Source organism: Lissotriton vulgaris, chromosome 2_1 (assembly GCF_964263255.1).
Source record: "Lissotriton vulgaris chromosome 2_1, aLisVul1.2, whole genome shotgun sequence".
Taxonomy (NCBI): Eukaryota; Metazoa; Chordata; class Amphibia; order Caudata; family Salamandridae; genus Lissotriton; species Lissotriton vulgaris.
The window spans coordinates 1770658844-1770679863 of record NC_141687.1 but is presented as its reverse complement, the minus strand read 5'-3'; the positions used below and the strand labels follow the sequence as shown (position 1 = coordinate 1770679863).

Genomic DNA, 21020 nt, shown 5'->3' with positions numbered 1-21020 from the left:
CTTCTCCGCTAGCGGGGCCAACCATACTGCCCACTCCACTCGTAGTAGGGGAGAGTACAACAGCTCACTCTCTCGGGAGCGGACCATTGCATGCCAAGCGTGGTTTGTGGCAGCAATGGAATCCAAGTTACCGACCCTTCGATCGGCTGGATAGCATATCGTGGCCGGGAGAGGTGTAGGGTCTGCAAACAGGCGTTACAATTTCACATGTGGGATGCCAGGATCCCCGTGAATCCATGTGTGGAGATGTGCCCCCTGCGCAATCCTATAGTACCTTTCCAGGTCCGGAGCCCCAAGACCCCCATGTTCATAGGGAAGAAGGAGCGTTTGCCATTGAACCCTTGGCTGTTTGCCCCCCCACGCAAATCGTATAAGCGTTTGGGTAAGCTGGCGAAAAAAGGCCTTAGAGAGGACCACCGGTATGTTTGTGAAGAGAAAGAGGAATCTGGGGAGCACCACCATTTTCATGAGCGCTATCCTACCCATAAGGGACAGCGGGAGCCTGCACCATACCTCAACATCATCCACCAGTTTGGAATATGCAACCCCATAGTTTTCTCGTATCAGGACCTCAGGGTCAGTGTGAATGCGGATCCCCAAATAACGTATGGAGTCCGTGGTCCATTGCAATGGGTACTCCGAGTCAAACGGGAGCGTTACCGGAGTCAAAGGCAACGCCACTGATTTATTCCAATTGACCCGAAGGCCCGATAAGGCCCAGAACCTCACAACTTCCCGCAATACCGCTGAAAGGTTTGCTTCCGGGTCACGAACATAAAGCAGGGTGTCGTCCGCGTAAGTCGAGATACCAATCTGGTATGACGGAAAGTTGATTCCCTCGAACCTGTGATATTCTCTTATAGCGCAGGCCAGGGGTTCCGCCACCATGGCATACAACAGCGGGGAGAGGGGACAGCCCTGCCGAGTGCCCCTGCTGATCTCGATCGGGGCAGTGACCAAATTCCCTATCTTTAGCCGCGCGGTGGGTTTATAGTACAAGGCTCCCAGCATCTGCAGAAATGGTTCTCCGAGCCCATACTTACGAAGGACTCTGAGCATGAACGACCACTCCACAGAGTCAAAGGCCTTTTCCATGTCTAGGAAAATGGCCACAGCCTTATTTTCTTGCCGGACATGCTGAATAGTGTCCAACACCGTGCGGATGTTATAGGTTAAGTTACGCGTCGGGACAAACCCAGCTTGCTCCGGGGCGACCAAGTCCGGGACCAGAAGAGCCAAGCGCGTCGCCAGAACCATCGCATACAGTTTCGCGTCCACGTTAATCAATGAAAGTGGCCTGTAAGAGCCACATTCATTGGGGGGTTTGCCTGGCTTCGGGATGGTTATGAGCAGCGCTTCCCTCATAGATTTCGTCATGCTGCCTTGTTGACAAATATCGTCAAAAAGGAGCATCAGGTATGGGACCAGCTTATCCTGAAAGGCCTTGTAAGAAGCCACCTTGAGGCCATCCGACCCAGGAGCGCTACCCGAACTCATCCCCTCTAGCGCCTCTGTTATTTCCTCTTTCTAAAACATGGCCATTAGAAACTCTCTTTGCCAGTCGGCCAAGAAGGGCATTTGTATGTAACTTAAGTAGTCGTCGATTTCCTCCTCAAGGTGGCCGGACTTCGACGAGTACAGTGCCGTATAATAAGTATGGAATTCCGTCAGGATATCCTGCTCCTCCGTCACGACGTCGCAAGTAGCCGTCACTAACTCCCCGATCACTAAGGGTGGCCTGCTGTTGCGCATCAGTTTGGCAAGAAGGGAGCCGGGTTGGTCTCGTTCCCCATACGCGCGGGCTGTGGCATATTTACCCATGTGTTTAATCTCCCTGTCCGCCTCGTCGTGAAATTCCTCTAACAGGGGTTTAAGTTTGTCCGTGATGTCAGCTGAACCCGTATCTCCCGCCTGCCGTTCCAGATCAGCTAGCTGTGTTTCGAGCAGTTTCAACCGTTGCCTGATAGCCTTGAGCACCCCTGAGTGTTTAGCCATCGTCATCCCTCTGATATATACCTTAAATGCATCCCAGAGCACCTGGACACTATCCACCGAACCCACATTAGCTGAGAAAAACACCTCTATGTCCTCAGCCAGTTCCCCTCTGAAGGCTTCGTCTAGGAGGGAATATGGGTCGAATCTCCAGGTAAACGGGGGAATCCTCCTAACTGGGGCAACCAGGAGCAAAAGCAGAGGCGAATGATCAGACAGCGTGCGAGGCAACACAGTGCACCCTTTCACCGAATCAAGCAGGGACCGGGAGATGAACCAATAATCGATCCTCGTGTGGAGATCATGGTAGGCAGAGTAATGGGTGAACCCGCCCTGCCCCGAGTGCCTATGGCGCCACACGTCCAGCAGATCAAGCTTCACTAGTTCCGTTAACAGGAGCAGTGCCGAGGCAGCCGGGGACCTGGGGGGGCCAGCCGACCTGTCTAATTCTGGGTTCAAAACCAAATTGAAGTCCCCCCCCACAGCATCCTAGAGCCCACATACAGTCTACAGCTGTCCGCTAGCGAGGCATAGAAGATAGGAGAGTCATAATTGGGGCCATACACATTCACAAGCAACAAATCATGACCTTTCCCCACACAACGAGCAATCGCATACCGACCCTCCGGGTCTACAGCTACCTGCTGAAGCGACAACTGAGATGTAGGATTAGCCCAGGTGATCACCCCTCTTGCATGTGTGGTGAACCCTGCAGCAACACATGCGTTCCCAAGACCCCTCGCCTGCAACATGGGACTAGACAAAGGCAGATGGGTTTCCTGCAGCAAGGCAAGATCAATCTGGTGTCGCTGCAAGTAGGCCAGGACCTTCCTAAGTTTGCGAAAATCGTTGAGCCCTCTCCGACCCTAAAGACTCAGCATTTACCATTGTAAGACAGAGAGCTCATCAGAGTAGAGCAGACGGTACAGTAGACACACTCCAGTAGCTGGCTCAAACAGACCCCCCCCCCAACAGTCCCCGAATTCCCCACAATGCATGAGTAACAATAGAAGAAGAGGACAAACGTTCACCCACCCACAGCCGACCAACCCCAACCCGGTCAGACAGAGCACGTCACCACCCACCCTGATCCCTCCCCAACACAACACACTACAAACCCAAAGACCCTCTAGAGAGTCAAGAGCCGAAAGCGTAGGGGCAGAGGTTCCCAGCCAGACAGCAATGCAATCAAGCAAGAACCAGATACCTCAGTAGCCCCCCCACCTAACCCCCTAGTGTCGTTCGGCACCCCCCCAGCCAAAGCAGAGTGACAAATAACAAGCCCCACAGTCCTAGGGTAACACCCCCCAATACGAAAGTCAATCAGTAAACCATAGTAATATCACATCCCTGCAGCATGTCCCAAGCAGCCAAAACCACACTCTACAAAGTCGAAGAAGTAGGTTCATAGGACCTGTAGTTGTAACACGACCAGCACTGGAGACCTAGCCAAGCCGTGTACAGGGTCGTAGAGTGGATCACCCTCGGCCATCCATAGAGGCGGCCTCCTCCTTGTTTTCACGTTGACCCCTCGGGCTGTTGCGTTGTTCCTTGGCCCATTCCTTGAGAGATTTTTTCAGGTCCGCTGGGTCAGTAAAAAAATGCGAGTGCCCCTGCTTATTGATCCTGAGTCTCGCCGGGTACAACATGGCGTAGTCTAGCCCCATGTCGCTCATCTGCTTTTTATACGGGGCAAAGCGCTTTCTTTCCTCCTGTACTCTCGCCGTGAAGTCAGGGTAGAGGGAGATGTTCATACCCTCAAACTGCAGATCCCCTTTCTCCCTCGCCAGACGCAGTGCCAAGTCACGGTCCCTGTAGTTCAAGAGTTTTGCGATGATCGGCCGCGGTGGAAGGCCATGCTGCGGCTTCGGCCCCAGGGTGCGATGGGCCCTCTCGACGATAAACATAGGGGAGAAGACGCCCTCCCCCAGCAGCGTGTGGAGTAACTTCTCCACAAACAGCTCCATCTTGCCAGTATTGGTAGACTCCGCTACTCCCGTGATGCGGACGTTGGAGCGCCGTGAGAGTGCTTCCAGGTCCTCCGTCTTGTCTTGTATGACCTGGAGGAGGCGGCCGAACTGCTTTCGATCTTTATCCCACTCCGTCTGGGCCTCCTCCGCCTCCGTCAGCCGCTTCTCCGCCATATCCAGCCGCTCAGCATGTTTGTCTACCCTTTCAGACATGCGGTCCATCCTGAAGGACAGAGCGTCAATTTTCGTGCCGATCGCCGCCATACTATCCTGTAAGCCCTTTTCCATGGTGCAAAGCATTTCGCGGATGTTCGCACACAGCGAGCTATCAGCAGTCGCAGGCTGCGTTGAGGTCTCCGGAGGCGCCCCCTCAGCCCCCTTCGGCTTCCGCTGATCGAACGACAGTTTCGGTTGGTTCCTATCTCCCTTCCCCATAGCGTCGCTTATGGGTCGTTAGCAAGGCACCCCAATGAGTGCCGGCGTGGTGTAATGGGGGCGCCGGGGGAGCAAACTCCGCTGAGCAGGTTGTTGCGTAGCAAAAAAATGAAGCCAAAATGGCGGCCACAGGCCGTTAGCTCCGGGCGGACCCAGGGAACGACGAAGTCCGCCACCAGTCGCGCACAACAGTGCAGATCTCACTGATGACAAGGGAATAGCGCCGGCACACTCCAGCACTCTTCCAGGCCACTGTGCCACGTCGGCCCCCGAAGCGTTCCAGGTGGAGGCGTCCGCCAACAAATGTCTTCGGGAGGATATGGCTTCCCGCCGAGGGGTTCCCGCGCCTTGCCGGAACACCTCCAGGCAATAGCAGTTGGGCCACAGTTAACGCACCTCCACAAGCAGTGCGACCACGTCCACTCTCCAAAGCGCAGGTTAAAGTCACTTAGAAGAAACCACAGGATAGTCGTCAATCCGGCAGACCGAGTCCACTCCGGCTCCACACGCCGCACGCAGCTTGATGCAGGCCGGGCAGCCCCTCAGGATAGTCCGTGGATTGCGGCCTGGTCCGTCACTTCGCCCTCCGCCGACCCGCGGTGTGCAACCACAACCGATTTCAACCGGGGAAGGTGCCCCCACCAGCACCGGGGGCAGCTGAAGCAATACCCACAGTGTCTAGGGCCAGCCAGGTGCCAAAAGGATAGCTTTGTCGGATATTAAAGGGGCTCAGGCGAGGAGCTCAGCGCTCACACGTCTTTCATGGATGCCGGCAAGCTCGGCCCCCACACCGCGCAGTTGTTGGTAAATATTGCCTTGGAGTTTGAAATAGTTTGAAGTCAAACAGATTTAAATCATTTCCAACAACATTGTATTATGCCCACGGAACATAATGTCACGCTTGTTCAAATAATAGTCTGTGGCATGCAACCCATGTGAGTGATTGATAGAGGTGTATAATGACTCAATGTCCATTACCAGAAATATATAATCAGAGTGCCAACATACATTTTTCACCTTATTTAGAAAGTCTGTAGTATCTTTAAGATACGAGGGTAAGGAAATCATATACGGTTGGAGAAAAAAATCAACATATTTGGAAATCTTTTCATTGATACTCCCAATAGCAAAGATAATCGGGCGATGGTGCAAGAGTTACTTACACCGTTTTTGATTACTCACACCCAACGACGTTCCTCCAACACCATGATTAACATCACAACACTCAATAGAGATGTATGCACTTACACTATGAATTGTATAATTATGTTATACTTATGCTTGTGTAATTCTGGATTAATTCGTAGGATTAAGTCCCCTGATGAAGGGCTTCTGCCCGAAAACATTGGGCAAAAAAGTTGATATATTATGAAAATTAAATAATATGTTGAAGAGAAACTTATGAAAATAAACACTACTTGTTAACGAAAGAAGAGCAATAATTTCTTACGAGTGCGCCAAAGGGACGTTACACGTGACACGTGTAACGCATATCTTGAATTTACACGTACCTTGGGCCCAGAGGGTTTACTTCGGCAGCACCAATCACAATATACAAACCTTGACATTACAGAGAAATCATAGTTACAAAAGTGAGTGCGATTACCACCAACCATTAGCTAGATCTTCTCTTAGTACATTATGTCACATGTTAATTCACATGGGCAAAGTTTTTAGTTCATGTCTGGTATTGGAATAGTTCATAATTTCCTTTAATTGCTGTTTCGGGTATGGTACCCTAGCAGTTGGAGTTATGGCTGGTGTTGTTACAGTTCATCCCTCTCGGATTTTTTGTTTGAATTTGGATGATGAGGCGGGACTCAATTTGTCTTAGTTTGCGGCCAGTGTCACCTCCTCTTTTCATTTTCGTCAGCATTTGGGGAGGACCTCCAAATACATCTAGAGTGACTGTAACAACACCAGGCTTGAGTTGGTATTTCACTAATTCAAAGCTGTAATATTGTGCCTGGAGTGATAAATGGCTTTTGTAATTTTACAGCTCGGCAAGGACAGCACTGTACTAATCCTATGCTTAAAGAGCTGTATAACTTGCAAAAGACTTTGTCATTTACTATCTCGGCGTGGATAGCACTGTGCTAATCCTATGCTTAAAACCTTTGATAGAAAAAGAGACATTTGAGGTGAGCAGATCTAGAGTGTCGCTGGTGTTGAGAGAGCTCTAACAGGGGCTGCTTTCCACCTAAACTTGAGAACTACCCAGAGTTCTCTCCTTCTCTTTTGCATTTATATATATATATATATATATAACTGCTCCGAACCACACCAGCAGCGAGTCACTCTTCAAAGCGGGTGCTGCAGCGCGGTGGTGTACCGCGTAACATATCAAGGCTCAACTCCTTCTCAGTTTCAACGAAAGAAAGGCAGCACTCCCGGGATTTCAGCACAGATGAGTATTTATTATCTCAACAGACGCGTTTCGGGAAAACTCCCTTCCTCGGTGTCAAACATTCACGTTCTGCGTGGCGCCATTTTTTAAACAAGTATCTGGCCCAAAAGACAAACATATACATATATATATATATATATATATACATATATATATATATATATTCAATGAAAAAAACATTGGTTTTAGGCCATATATAGTTAGGGATTTGCATTTACAAAACCTTATTTTACTCGCATAAAACCATTGAAATTCCATATATAGTTATAAGCGCTAACTATATATCGCGCACCCGCAATCCACTGCTGATGATGTCACATATTACATCATTCATGACATGGTTAGTGACATCACTGATGACATCACTGATGACATCTCAATATTCCAGGCTAATGTACTTTCCCGGAAAATTTACAACTGTCCTGCAAGTAAAATATATTCCTTTTTCGAGAAAAAGGGCGTTTCTTCGTTCCATGACGGAGCCGTTGAGTAAAAGAGACTCGGCCTGCTGTCTTAGTCGCCGATACGCCTGATTATCAGATTCTTATCGATCACTTTATGTTGCAGGAGTGGAAAACACAACTGCCCTTGACCATTTATCTTTACTACGTTCCTACATATTATACCTTTTATCCGTCATGTAATTGGACTGCTTTATTTCACTTGCCTTTTACTGATTCGAAAACAGTGACTAAAAGTAAAAACTTTACCAATGTAAATACTACTACCGTGTTTTGTTTTAAAAACCTTTATTGTGAAAATGTCAGTATACAAATACGGGCCTATAACCACCTGGGCCGGCCACGGAGCAAACTGAAATCGTATATGATGAGGAGACATTTACACTGTAGAGGAACGTAACGAGCGGGCCATTAGGTTGCAAGAACTAAGGTGTCTAACAGTTGCGGAATCGGTGGACGTACATTTTGTAATTAAAATAAGACAGGGCCACTTACAATAAAATTTTCTAGATATACATTTGCGGGCAAGGAGTTACGAGTCCCATTTATACCGGCGCCATTTTGGGCGAGGCCGGGCAGGTCCAAGATATAGTCAAAATGTCTCCACCAACAATCGGCCAGACCAGAACCCCTTTCGGCCCTTTATGCTTCAAGATGGTGTCTTCCATTCAGAAAATATTGTTGGCAGCATTTTGAAAGGAAAGATAAACAGCCGTTCTCCTAGTGAGTCTCACATTGTTACATTTAGGAAGAATGTGAAGTAATATGTGGAAAATCTGAAGCCATTTTTCTACAAACTCTCAATCAGCCTAAGTCATGGGCGATCTTTGTCCACACCAGGGCAATAGTGAAGCTGCAGCAGGTGCAAAAGAGCTTCAGACAGTCTTACAAGCACTGCTTTTCTAAACATTTTTTTGTATTTTTGCACAGTTTTATATATTTTTTTTGTTTTTGATGGAGGGGAAACAACAAAAAACAGGCATTGAAAAAAGCTCAACAGTGCAGGGCGCCTTGTGCTGGTTCCGACCTATTCACACATCGGTCCACTACTGACATCACCTCATAAGCCAACGGGGCACCCCACACTGACTTTCGGCGCAGCATTGTAGGATGGCCACACCAGTGCGGCAACTTGCTGGACACCACCTCGGTGCCATCCGGATCTCGGAGCGTTCGAGTCACTGTACCGCAAGAGTGACCGGAACTCAGCTGGTCACGCCGTCTTTCGGCGCAGCATTGTAGGATGGCCATACCAGTGCGCCAACTTGCTGGACACCACCTCGGTGCCATCCGGATTTCGGCGCGTTCGAGTCACAGTACCGCAAGAGTGACCGGAACTCAGCTGAACACGCCGTCTTTCGGCGCAGCATTGTAGGATGGCCACACCAGTGCAGCAATTTGCTGGACACCACCTTGGGCAACAGTGAAGCTGCAGCAGGTGCAAATAAGCTTCAGATAGTCTTACAAGCACTGCTCAGAACTCTCAACTATGGCACTCAACATCCAGGACTTGCCATTCGGATCTTGGCGCCTTGTGCTGGTTCCGACCTATTCACACATCGGTCCACTACTGACATCACCTCATAAGCCAACGGGGCACCCCACGCCGACTTTCGGCACAGCATTGTAGGATGGCCACACCAGTGTGGCAACTTGCTGGACACAACCTCGGTGCCATCCGGATCTCGGCGCGTTCGCCTCACTGTACCGCAAGAGTGACCGGAACTCAGCTGGACACGCCGTCTTTCGGCGCAGCATTGTAGGATGGCCACACCAGTGCGGCAATTTGCTGGACACCACCTCGGTGCCATCCGGATCTCGGCGCGTTCGTGTCACTGTACCGCAAGAGTGACCGCAACTCAGCTGGACACGCCGTCTTTCGGCGCAGCATTGTAGGATGGCCACACCAGTGCGGCAATTTGCTGGACACCACCTCGGTGCCATCCGGATCTCGACGCGTTGTGCTGCCTTCGGCCTATTCGCACATCGGTCCGCTACTGACGCCGCGTCACGTGCCAACGGATTTTCTACGCTTTTTGTAGCCCTATGCCGCATAACAGGTCATGTGACTTGTTTATAAAACTTTTCATTGGATCATTTTACTTTTGGTTTCCTAAAGATGGAAGGCTTGGTCATATGACCTAAAAATAACACTTTTCATTGGTTTAGAACATTTTTTTTTCCCAAACGATGAAAGCCCCACCTTGTTTCTGGATCATTCAGACTGAAGCTGGCGTCAGCATGAGAGCACCACCATCTCGTGGCTCCATCGTGGTCATTCCGCGAGCAATCATGGCAGCCGCTCCCCACCGGAAGCCTGCGGGAGTCGGGGGCCCCCAAGACTTTTGTAGAATCTTCACGGCTGAGGGGACGCTTTTCGAGAATGGAGCCCAAGCCCTAGCAGGCAAGCGTCCGAGTTCCAAGGTGTCCCAGGGCCATTTCAGTGGACCAGGCCCAAAACTGAAGAGCCGTCCGCCATTTTAAGAGTCATGTGGCAGGCGCCTATCGCTGCACTGCAAGAGTGGGAGCAACTCAACAACATGGTGAGCGAGACGCTGTAGCCGCAAGAGCGGGCGCAACTCAGCTGGTTGGCCGCCACCTGGGGAGGCCCGTTCACGCCGCCTCCCCCACGCCCCCCCCTCCCCGGGCCGCCGCACGCAAATTTTCGGAGCAGCATTGTAGGATACCAAAACCAGTGCGGCAGTTTACTGGACATCACCTGGGTGCCATCAACATCTCAGCGCGTTCTGCTGCCTTGGGACTATTCGCACAACAGACCGCTACTGACGAGGCCTCCCCCCGCCCCACCCGGGACGCCCAACGCCAATTTTCGGAGCAGCATTGTAGGATCCCAAAACCAGTGCGGCACCCAGGCGACATCACCTGGGTGCCGTCCAGAACTCTGCACGTTGTGCTGCCTTGGGACTATTCGCACAAAAAACAGCTTCTGACCATTGTTGCTTTTTTGGGTGAAAAATGTTTAAATGTTTTTACAGTTTTTGTTCCGTTCATTATAGTTAAAAGTTAATAAAGTTTTAAAATCTAACTTTGTTGGAGTGCTATATATGTTTAAAAAATCGGGTGAATGGGGCCTTGAATCGGGTTATTGTCATGTGTGGGCTTTGCAAGTGTACTGCTACAAGATCGGACATTTCAAACTCAAATGCACGTTCTTTTTCTTACCTTTCCGAAGCATGGAGCGCAATAGCAGGCAGAGAAAGGGTGATGCACGTGTTGAACACTGCCTGGCCTGGCAAGTTGCTGGCAGTGCCCCCCCCGCCCGCTCCTGAAAGAGGGCACACACACACCGCCGCCCCGAGTACTTCACAAATCTTTAAAAGACCATGCGCTTGTTCATGAGGCTTAAATGGTTTATCACCCCTTCTAGAACCCCTGCATCGACCCTCTGACGTTTCCTGGAAGAATTAGCACGTAACACAATACCAAGCCCTGTCAGCTGAAACCCCCGAGAAATCATGGGGCATATTATCAAGGGGGTTTATTTCCGCTTTATTGGCTTTAAAAGCCAAAAAAAAAAGAGATAAAATTATCTCCCTATTACCAAGCTGTCGCTAACACCAGTTAGTGACAGCTAAAAGGAGATAGCGACCATCTTGGGCCCCGCTTTGCATATCAGTGATATTTATCACTAATGACATGCAAAGTGGGCGTGCCAAGATTTTAGCGACTGGAAACAGTCCCTAACCATCGCTATCTCCTATTACCAACTTTTGGAGATATTCGCGCTAAGCGCGAATATCTCCAAAACCTAACACCTGCCCTGAGCAGTTTTAGCCATGTTATCCAATGGGAAGTGGATAACATGGCTAAGAGCATTTGCTGGATAATGCATGAATATCGCTGACTTTTCAACGATATTCATGCATTGCGGCCGTTTTTTATCGCATTTGTGATAAACCTTGCTAATAGCAAGGTTTATGTGCGATAAAATTCGCCGATGTGCGGCGATAATTTTTGTCTCTAAACAAGTTAGAGACAAAAATTATCGCTAGTTGTTGGTAATATGCCCCCGCGTTTTTGCTTGCAGGAATCGGGAGGCGGGAGACTAGCACTGAAATCAGTAGTCTCACGCCTGAATCGGGAGGGTTGGCATGTCTGGATACTCTACAGCTGGGGCCATAAACTACATCCGCAGGGCTAGGTGATAGCCTAGGTCCGGCCTGGACAATCGGACACAGAGGAAGAGGAGTGTCAGAGGGTGCGGTAGTGAATAGGGTGAAAGGGAGGTGTTGGGCGGGCACAGGGTGTGATTCTCAGAGAAGAGCAGCGCAGATGGGGGGGAAGTATATGGCCCATGCATGAGAGAAAGACCGGGGGTGACCAGTGCGTGGGGGAGATGCTTGCGAGGGTGGGGAGCCATGCTGAGGATCGGCGGCGTGCAGAGAGTGGCCCTGGTCAAGGCATCTAAAATGGCTGCCGTGCACGACAAAATTGTGGCATTGGACAAAAACGCAAGATGGCGCAGACAATGTTTATCAATAAGGATTCATTTATAACAAAATATTTACTCGCAGTGACAAAATGGTGGTCAACACTTCCTGATTTCCATCGAATCGAACGTTAACAAACGTCACGCAGCAAAAAAAAAAAAAAAAGCTCACGCACAGAACAGTTTTTAGCCATGTTATCCAATGGAAGGTGGATAACATGGCTAAGAGCATTTGCTGGATAATGCATGAATATCGCTGACTTTTCAGCGATATTCATGCATTGTGGCCGATGTGCGGCGATAATTTTTGTCTCTAAACAATTAAAACGAAGCACAAAATGGCGAATTCCCGTTTCGCTACCAGTTTGCGGCCCAGTTCGCGGCCCGTGAAGCGCTTCTACCGTGAAAAATCATTTTTTTTTTATTTTCCCCACGGGACCCTTTAATAACCCCAACAACATTCCTAGGGTGTCAAGAGGGGTATACCTTGCCCCCTTTCAATAAATTCCCCCTTTGTTTTTCACCTCTTCTTCTCTCTCGATCCTACCGAGAGATAAGATGGCGGCCGCTCCGGACTGTTTAGAATGTTGACAGACACCGGAGAGCCAATCAGCTTTCTGCGCGCAAAGTTCCGTTTCGCGAAAAGTAAGCGGACCGGATCGCTGCCCGGAGCGCTGTTACAGATATATATCTTGTTTTAAACGTTGATTTCTCAAAAACTACTGGAGCACATATATTGAGACCTAGCAAAGGCACATCGGGCTAACAGTCCCTACAATTTTGCCAAGTTTCGTGCAAATCCATTCAGCCGTTCGAGCTAAAAGTGAGTCCAACCGCCCTATGGAAATTAACATAGGGAAAACGCGTTTTGGGACCCCCCTTTTTTCTCGGCCCCCCCTTGACGAAACCCCCCCATATTTTCAAGGTCTGCTCAAAAACAAAATGTGCCATTTTCCTGTAAATTTCAGCCGATTGCGTCCACAAACGCCAAAGTTATTAGACATAGAATTTTCAAAAATCCCATAGGGAAAAAATCCTAACTATATATACCTACTGGCGATAGCCAGTAGGTAATATATATATATATATATATATATATATATATATATATATATATATATATATATATATATATATATATATATAGATATGTGATCAAGGCCTCTCTGTAGGCCGAAACGTCATGCTGTGTGCCGCTTCCTCGAAGGTACAATAAAGAAAAAGATTGCTCACTGCACCTGAGGTCTCCTTCCTTCTTCCTGCGCAGCGGTCTCCTGCATTTGGGCTCCGGGCGAGAGGTAGCTGAGGATTGTTCCATATATATATATATATATATGTATATATGTATATATATATATATATATATATATATATGTATATATATATATATATATATATATATATATATATATATATATATATATATATATTCACTGAAAAAACCATAGGTTATAGACCATATATAGTTAGGGATTAGCATTTAAAAAACCTTATTTTATTTGCACAAAACCATTGAAATTCCATATATAGTTAGTTGCACTAACTATATATCGCGGACCCGCAATCCACTGCTAATGATGTCACATATTACATCATTCATGACATGGTCAGTGACATCACTGATGACATCACTGATGACATCTCAAATGACATCACTGATGACATCACTGATGACATCATTGATGACAACACCCAGTGACTGTATGTTTCTGTAAAGTTAAAATATGTCTTACATATTGAAGAATGAGTGGATGTATAAGTTTCTGGATGAAGGATTTAGTAGGTGCATGACTGACTGTATGAGAGAATGATTAAATGTGTCTCACTGAGTGTATGGGTTAGTGATTAAAGTGTCTTAATTTGGCAATCATTATTTATGTTGTTCTGTAAACTGCTGCATGTTTAAATCAGTAGCTATATCAATAACTATATGGGTTATTGAATGGTTGCCCAAGTATTTGTATGGGAGACTGAGTATGTGTGTGGGTGGCTGGGAGGTGTATAACTCTGTGCATAGATGTGTGAGCAGTTGATTCCCTAGGTGTATGGGTTCAAAAGTGCATGTAGAAACAGCTGTATGGACAGTTGACTGTGTGCATGAGTATATTGGTGAGTGAATGGATATCTCAGTGCTACATGTCAAAGTAAGTACATATGTAAAACACACTCCATGTGAGAGTTGACATATATAAATAACTGAACATAAGAGCCAGTGAATGTGTGAGTGGCTGTGCGAATCATTGTGAACTTGTATCAAGGATTGTATAAGAGAGTAAATATGTGTTACTATATGTTTGAATAAGTAAGGTGTGTATAACTGTATAGTTGAGGAAATGGAGATGTGATTGATTCTTTGCATGACTGAATAGGTGTGTGAGTAACTCCATGGATGTGTGACAGTCTGTGAGTGCCTGTTTACACTGAGTGTATCTAAGGTTATATTAGAGTCTGAAGATGTATTATCACATAAATGATATCATCAGTGATGTAATCAGTAATGTCAAATGAGATGTCAGTGATGTCATCAGTGATGTCATCAGTGATGTCATTTGAGATGTCATCAGTGATGTCATCAGTGATGTCACTGACCATGTCATGAATGATGTAATATGTGACATCATTAGCAGTGGATTGCGGGTCCGCGATATATAGTTAGTGCAACTAACTATATATGGAATTTCAATGGTTTTGTGCAAATAAAATAAGGTTTTTTAAATGCTAATCCCTAACTATATATGGTCTATAACCTATGGTTTTTTCAGTGAATTTTCAAGGTTTTGTAAATGCAAATTCCTAACTATATATGGTCTATAACCTATGGTTTTTTCTGTGAATTTCATTGGTTTTTTAAAAGCTAATATCTATAGCTGTAAAATGTATTCTTTATTAAGTGACGTATCACGTAGCCCGTGAGACGCCTCATGATGCATCGCATAACCGTGACGTATCGTCTCTGCAGCGCAAACCAAACCCAAAACGTAAGCGCGCCAGAACACGCTTAAAGATATATATATATTTTTTTTAACCTTAATTAGACAAAATCCACACGTGCACATATCACAAACGTTCAAAAAACACAATATGTCGGACTCCCGTTACGCTGCCGGTTAGCTGCCCGGTTAACGTACCAGGAAGCACCTTTACCGCGAAAAATCGCAATTTTTTTTTCTTATGCCCCGCAGGGAACTTTAATAGCCCCCTCATCAATCCTAGGGGTTCAGGAGGGGTCTGCCTTACCCCTTTCATTCATTTACACCTTTTTTTTTCCACCTCTTGTCTCTCGATCCTACCGAGAGACAAGATGGCGGCCGCTCCGGACTGTTTACAATGTTGACAGCCAATCAGCTACTCCTCAGACTCCCGTTACACTGCCGGTTAGCTTCCCGGTTAGCTGCCCAATTAGCTGCCCGGTTCGCGTACCAAGACGCGTCTCTACGGCGTGGGGCCCCGCGTGGCTCTATAATATCCCCCTCATCAATCCTAGGGGGTCAGAAGGGGTCTACCTTGCCCCCTTTCCTTCATTTCCCTCTTTGTTTTGGCCTCCTCTTGTCTCTCGATCCTACCGAGAGACAAGATGGCGGCCGCTCCGGACTGTTTAGAATGTTGACAGACACCGGAGAGCCAATCAGCTTCGCTTCGCAAAGTTCCGATACGCGAAAAGTACGCGAACCGGAGCGCAGCCCGGAGCGCTGTTACAGATATATATCTTGTTTTAAACGTTAATTTCTCAAAATCCACTGAAGCACATATATTGAGACCTAGCAAAGGCACATCGGGCTAACAGTCCCTACAATTTTGCCAAGTTTCGTGGAAATCCATTCAGCCGTTCGGGCTAAAAGTGAGGCCAACCGCCCTATGGAAATTAACATGGGAAAAACGCGTTTTGGGACCCCCCTTTTTTCTCGGCCCCCCCTTGACGAACCCCCCCCCAAATTTCCAGGAGCTGCTCAGAAACAAAATGTGCCATTTTCCTGAAAATTTCAGCCAATTCCGTCCACAAACGCCAAAGTTATTAGGCATAGAATTTTCAAAAGTTCCATAGAGAAAAAATCCTAACTATATATACCTACTGGCTATCGCCAGTAGGTAATATATATATATATATATATATATATATATATATATATATATATATATATATATATATATATATATATATATATATATATATATATATATATATATATATATATATATATGTGTATATGTGTATATATATATATATATATTATAGATATATATATAGATATATATATAGATAGATATATATAGATATATATATATATATATTACCTACTGGTAGGTAGTTATAGTTAGGATTATTTTCAATAGGGAAATCGCAACATTCTATTGGGAATAACTTTGGCGCCGGTTGAGGAATCTGCCTGAAAATTTCCTCAAATTTGCCTCGTGGTGCTCCGATCCTTGCCTGAAAGTTTGGGGGGGGATTCCTCAAGCGGGGGCTGAGAAAAAAGGGGGGTCCCAAAACGTGTTTTCCACAAGTTAATTTCCATAGGACGGTTGACCTCACCTTTAGCCCCAACGGCTGAATGGATTTCCACGAAACTTGGCAAAATTGTAGGGACTGGTAGCCCGATGTGCCTTTGCTATGTCTCAAGATATGTGCTCCAGTGGATTTTGATTAATTTAGGTTAAAATAAATATATATATATATCTATAAGCGCGCCCCGGTACGCGCTCCGGGGTGCGAACCAGCGTGCTACGCGAGTTCGCGCGTGGAAAGCTGATTGGCTCTTGGGTGTCTGTAAACATTCCAAACAGTCCGGAGCGCTGCATGTGGCGAATCATGGTGTTATTGCCAAATGAGTATTTTTTGTTAGGGTTCCCCCTTGAAAGTTCCATGTTACAGATTAGGCAAGTCACCTTTGGCGCATTCACCTTTTTTAGGCCACTTGGGATGGAAAAAAACTCCCATACAATGTTTGGCTTTGGCCTATATGGGGTATTGTCTTCTGCCTGGAATGTCCTCCTCCCCTCCTCTTCCTCCTCCTCCTCTTCCTCTTCTTCATCTCCACCGGTGTGGTGTTGGGGTGGTCCTCTTGGTGGTGGTGGTGGCTGAAATGCTCCTGCTGCTGCTACTTCTGAAGCCATTTTTCAGTCCAAAAAAGTACAGAGAGGTCTCTCAACAGGTCTTCTTCACTCAAAGTACAAAGTGAGAATGAGGAAAAAAGGGGGGGCTTTCATCATTAGGAAAAAATCTGTCCTGAACCAATGAAAAGTGTTAATTTCAGGTCACATGACCAGGGCTATCATCATTTGGAAACCAAAACATTCCTGCACCAATAAAAAGTGTTATTTTTAGGTCACATGACCTGACGCGCTTACGCTACGCGCCCAGGGACGCTTCGCTTATGCGCGTCGTATGCTTACGTTGCGTGATCTTATGCGCTCGAGTGCTTTATTCCTGTGGATGACTATCTACTTTGGAGTTGGGAGCGGCAATTGATTATCGAGTGCACCCTCGCTTGTCAGCACCCGCCTGAGAGTGCCGCGCACTGGTGTGTGGAGAGCGGCAATATATATATATATATATATATATATATATATATATATATATATATATATATATATATATACAAAGTCGAAATGTGGACCATCTCATGTCCTGGCTCACTATAGCAATTAATTTTAAAAATAGGACTAGCTAACTAAGACCTGAAAAGGGTGGAGAATGTATGTTATTGTCTTGTTTATTGTTTGAATTTGAAATATCACCCATTTGCCCTACATGTCACCACAGTCACACATTGCATTGTCTGTGTATTTGTTATCGTGTTTTCTTTGGCAGACAGCCCCCGTTGGTAATATCTGTTTGTAGAATATTGTTTACACAATTGGTGAGAAAAATAGAGAAACAAAACAAATAATTTAAGAATTATATATTTTTTTAAGAAAAACGTATTGAGGTGTGGTACATTTATAAAAGGTTAGTACAAAATCACTATTGATTGTGAAAGAAATAATCAGGTTCCTAACCAGTACCCAGTGATACTTACCCAACAGAACCACTTGTAGCTTTATAACTATTAACCCAGGTTACGAGGGATACCAGTGACCCCATTGATTTTAAAGCTATTGCCATCCAGGTCCAGGGTCTTGCTCTCTGTCTGTCCCTTGTGCAGGGATCTTTAAGTGTGGGTGAAAATTTCTAGTTGCCAATCCAGCATGGGTCAATCGTAGGATGCCACATCCCTCCACCCCTATCCCAACCCTCGAGCCTTTTTTATAAATAATGTTGTGCTCTTGTACCTCACTTGGTCACAGTATCAGTCCCCTGTGTCAATCGATGGATCGACACAGGATGCGGTCCTTTGATGCAGATATGATTCGACTGCAACAAATGAGTTTTTACAGTAAACTAGAAGTCCAATTTAAAATACAAGTTTTTCTTGATATTGTTATTTCCTATAGTTGACACTTAAGCATAAACATGAGAATAGTGTCTATTTTGGTTGTCTTTGTAATATAAGAAACCGGCACATAGACTGGAAAGTCTCACAAATCTATGTTTAATTTGATCCTCATTCAAAACTTTAGGCTTTTAAACTGGAAATTCTTAGTGGATACTATTCCGTTATGCTGCCCTTAAATAATGAAGGTGCATTCCTGATATTCTCACAATTATGTTAAAACACTTAGATCTAGATTGCATCAAAACATCTTTTTCGAGGGGGGCATATTGGACCTTTAAGGTAACCATTAGTGGCAGTTGAGCGATATTTGATGTGTATAAGTTGATGAATTGCTGAGTAAGTGTAAGACCCATAAGAAGCCTGTATACACGGAGAAATAAAAATAAATAACAGACTTTGGAAGAGATTAGCAGATATGTAGGAATTGATGATTAAATGATTTATTGCATAAGTGATGATGTAAGATAATTTTATGCCAATTATAGCGATTAAGAATCACTATATGTGTGCTTTTTAGGTTATTTAAAAAAATTACCAGCCCCTTATATATATGGCCTTAGGATGCCATATTGACAGGTCAAAAGCATGTCAACCTTCTTTAAAGAAGAGCCCCAATCAGCATAAGATTATGCCTCTAGGCCTCTAGGTGCCAGTATTGTTGCTTTAATTGGTGTTGCTAATGTTTTTAAATTTGTGTGTGTTTTTACAGAGGAGGGTGGTGAGGGCTACTTATTTGGAATGTATAACGTTACAACGCATACATTTACAATGCATGCACTTACAACACAGTTTTTACATCACAACATCCACTACAACTCATTCCATTTCATCGCATGACACTACATCGCATTTTAAAAAACTACCTTTACAACTCATTCCATTACATTGCATACTACCTTTACAACGCATACCATTACAACGCATGCCATTACATTGCATTTAAGGTAGGTATTGGATAGTATAGGGGTAAAAATTACTATTCGAACTCCAGGGGGTGCAACAGTAGGGTAAGTGTTGGATAGTGTAAGGGTAAAAATTACTATTCTAACTCCAGGATGTGCAACAGTAGGGTAAATGTAGGATAATGTAGGGGTTAAAAATTACTATTCTCACTCTAATGTTATGCATTGTAATGGTGTGCGTTTTAATGCTTGCGTTGTAGTGACATGTGATGTGGTGTCAGGCATTATAATGGTATGCGTTGTAATGCCTGCGTTGTAGTGTCATGCGTTGTAAAGGATGTTGCGATGTAATGCCTGCGTTGTAAGCGTAGTGCGATGTAATGGTTGTGTTGCAAAGGTTGTTTCCCAGGAGGTTTAGTGCTCTACTGGATGGTAATCATCGTCACTTCCTCTCTTTTGGCATTTAATGTCAGTATCAGTTGTGGCCTCTTCCTCAGTATCTGCATGATGATTTTTGTTGTCCACCTCCAGGCAACTCCAACTCGGAATGCTATCATAGTGCTGAGGATTAGAGTGGCCAGGCAGGGGGCAGGGTTTGGGAGGGGAGCAGCAGAGAAGGAGACCTGTACAGGAAAAGGTTAAGCATACACACACACACACGTACATACATACACAATGTTTATCTACACTCTTTACTAATAATACAATGATTGAGGCTCAGTATGTATATGCATTCAGTTCTCAAATGATTGCAGCCATTATTTTTCAATTATTTCAATTAGAAATACCCTCTAAAGTGAACTGGAAGGAGGTGTTGGTTTACCACCAACCGGTGAAAAGAATGATTTCAGTTCTAAGCTCATGCAATGGTTAGCCCCTCATATCTTAGCAGCAGATAATTTTCTTCTCCATGGAGATTTGAACTAAAGCATGGACAATCAATACGACTCAGACTCCATTTATCTCCTTGCGGATATGGAATTCCTGGGCCTCTACCAAAAGGTAGTAGATCCCACCCATATAACTGTGCATACCCTTGATGTAGTTTTCACCAGTGCCCAGAACTTAGTGGTGGGTCCCCCTGTTTCTTGGGTGTGGACTTATCACTTCTCTCAAAATTTCTTCTTAGATGTTCAGAAACCCAGTGCTGTCCCTCTTGATGCCTTGAAACATACAAGACCTTGGAGGAAGGTAGTTCCTTCTACCTTCCTCCCTGCCTTTACTCCTCATGTTGATAATGATTATGAAGACATTGATCTTGCATTAAAAGTCTTTGAGGATTCATTTACACAACCCTTAGATACCATTGCTCTTTGGAAATTGAGTAAAATTAAAAGAAAAATCCTCCCTGGTATACTGAATCGTTTATTAAGGAAATATCTTTGTGCAGGAAATTTGAACTAATGTGGACGAAATCTAAATCAGAAGAGGATAAACTCATCTATAAAACAGCACTGAAGAAATATTCAAAAAATGGTAACATCGCAGACCCCTATAGTGGACAGAATAAACTCTGCATAGAATTCCCCAAAAGAGCTGTTTAAAAAGTGTATAAGAACTCGCTAATCCGAACATTTGCAGCTCCTCAACCCTGCATCCCAGATGCTCTTTGATTATCTTCCAGTGCACTTTGAACAAAAGAGTAACAATATTTACAAATCTGTCTCAAATAACGGGATACCAATAGCACTAAATCCTCCAAAAGTTCAGGGGAACCCCCAGTCCCATCCTTTAGAATTTTTTTATTTTGCTGCCCCTGATCAAGTACTGGCTCAGCAAAAAAACGATTACATCTGGTTCCCATCTACACCTTGCCCCCCTCATGGTATTACTACCTTGTATCCTGTCCTTCTTGTTCTCATCACAGACATAATCTCTCATTATAGCTAGCCTTCCTTTCACTAAAATGGAAGACCACACAGATTAGACCCATTCTTAAAAAAAAATCATGGCTAATCCTGTGGATTTG

The 21020-nt window shown here is 45.4% G+C and overlaps 1 protein-coding gene across 1 annotated transcript in view; it reads left to right on the top strand.

Annotated features, from left to right (window-relative positions):
- LOC147733265 (sperm-specific sodium:proton exchanger-like) overlaps positions 1-21020 on the top strand; it is a 4638748-nt gene that overhangs the window by 3169176 nt on the left and 1448552 nt on the right. The gene's annotated exons all lie outside the window — the stretch shown is intronic.